The following is a 2,500-nucleotide window of genomic DNA, read 5'->3' as shown; positions in this document are numbered from 1 at the left end:
CTGTAAAATATCTGATATTCGATGCACTTTTCCTGTGAATTCAGTAACATCGATTTATTTATTTATTTTTCTCCTGAGGAATTCATTAAAATTATCATTGCCCATTAATTTCTCCACCTTGAGCCAAGGACGTTGTGTGCACGTGAAACACGAAAGTGAAACAAAACACTTTAAATGACTACACGATCTTCTTTGTTAGCTTTTCCTTAATAGAATTTTGCATATCAGGCATAAATTAAATTTGCTATAAAATCAAAAAACTCTGCTGAATACGAATGAATTTACCAGAGTTTGCTCTCCGCTTTTCTTAAGACAAACTAAAAGTAAAGAATATTAAGTATCATCGTTTGCATCATCATCAACAGCAGCAGCAACAGCAGTTTTCATCGCAAGCGAAGCTGGCTAAAGAAGCAGCTAATCGCGTATCTATGTATCCCAGACATTTTACCATGAGTAACTATATTGAGATAATAATCACAGACACAATGGCACCAGGCGGCCTGCTCTGGCTGGCTGAATGGCTTGCTGGCTCTCTTAATGTCTGTCTGCATATGCACATATGCATTCGAAAACTTTGTCTTTCTGGCAAATGGGAACACGTTGCGAAGATGTAAGGTTAATTTGGAAAATGGTATAAGTCCATTTGGGGGAAAAAGTAAATATTATGGAATTTTGTTGGGTTAAAATGTTTTTGTAAAAATATAGTAACAATTTTACACAAAACTCAATGCGAAGGAAAAAAATCCTCCAGATTATGAAAGTAGAGCTAAAAATAGCAGACAAGTGTTTCGGCATTATGAAAGTTTGCATCGCAAAGTAACCAAAATGGGCGGGTAAAAATTCCCCCCATTTCGAAATTTTTTTAATTTCCAAAATAAGATTTCTTGGTATCCTTATATTATAGATAAAGAGTCTCTTCAGATATATATGTCAGAAATAGCATCAAATTTTAGAATAAGTTTAGATTTGTTCGAATTGGCCACCTTTGGCACGAGTAATAGCCTTCACGGCCAATGAAACCGTCACCCGCTGCCCGAATGTTGCTCTGCGGTATTTTGACCCATTCCCGGCGAAGTGCTTGCTTGAGGCGATCGACACTTTGGTATTTTTTAGTGCCAACCTTGCATTCCAAAATACTCAGGGCACAATAGCCCAACGGATTGGTATCCGGAGATTTTGGTGGCCATTGTGCGCTGGAAATGAAGCGAGGAACCTCCTTTTTTAACCATTCTTGGGTGGTGCGTGCTGGGAGCGGTTGTGTTAAGTCCTGTTGGAATGTTCGAAGTCTGCGGTCAAAATATTTCCATGCCTAAGGTTTTTACACACACTCCAGAATTTTCCGGCATTTATTCTAATGCCTCGGTCGATTAATACGAGCGGAGAGCGACTATCGGCTGTTATGACAGCCCACACCATCACCATGGCCGGCATTTGAGTTCTGGTGGCCAACCGAAGGTGCACATTTTGTTTGTTTACAAACTGCTGAACAACGAATGTTTTCTCATTGGAGAAAACCAAATTCGGCAGTTCACCACTTTCGGCCAAGCGAAGCAACTCTTTAGCTCTTTTGAGTCTATTTTCTTTCTGTTGCGTTGTAAGTTCTTGCACTTTTTGGAATTTCAATGGCTTTACCCCGTGCTCATTTTTCAATATTTGCCAAATGTAATATTGCGATATGTTCAGCTCACGAGCCATTTTTCGGCCACTGCGACGCGGGTTTCGATCAAGTCGCTTCTTTACTTTTCGAAACATTACTGCTGATTTTGCTGTTTTCTTCCGACCACTTCCTTGAAGTACCAGTATCACGTTAACGAGTGAGTGATGGTACGAGACAAAAAAGATTTATTCACATTTAAATGCTGGAGTGCTCTAACGATAGCCACTTGTGGGTTTCCAGTCAAATATAAAGAAATCACGCTTAAATTCCATCACGAATAACTTTTGTTCTGGAAAATTCTCAACAAGATGCTTTTGTACACTTGTAAACAATATAATGAGCTTTCACTGGAATAATTTTAACAGCTGTCGGACGAGTGGCTTAAAATGACAGCAGTCTTTGAAATTGGGTTGCAGTTTTTTAATCTCATATATTATATATTCTTTAATTTTCTATGAATTTCATGGTGGGGCCTTTTATCCTTAAAAGTCCTGCAGAAAGTCTTGTATGTATCTTGACAGGCTAAAAAAAAAGTTTTAATAAAACCTTCCACATACAGAAGACCTGTGAAGGACCTTCTATCTCTCGAAAATATAAACAGTTATCATCTGTGTGTACTTACCCGAAGCTACCTTGCTGTCTATTAGCCAGCCTATGTGTCTATCACTGCTGCATCAGCAACAAAAAGTCTAATCGAATTCAACATTGCCAACACTTTCTGTTCATAACCCTAACATTTGACTGCAGTTCACGACCATAATAAAGCAATGTTGCTTCCGAGCGTTTATCTTGGCAATAATAAAACGTACAACAGCAGCAGCAACAACAACAACAATATTTTAC

The sequence above is a fragment of the Musca domestica genome, unplaced genomic scaffold (assembly GCF_030504385.1).
Source record: "Musca domestica strain aabys unplaced genomic scaffold, Musca_domestica.polishedcontigs.V.1.1 34, whole genome shotgun sequence".
Lineage (NCBI taxonomy): Eukaryota > Metazoa > Arthropoda > Insecta > Diptera > Muscidae > Musca > Musca domestica.
This window is presented reverse-complemented; position numbering follows the sequence as displayed.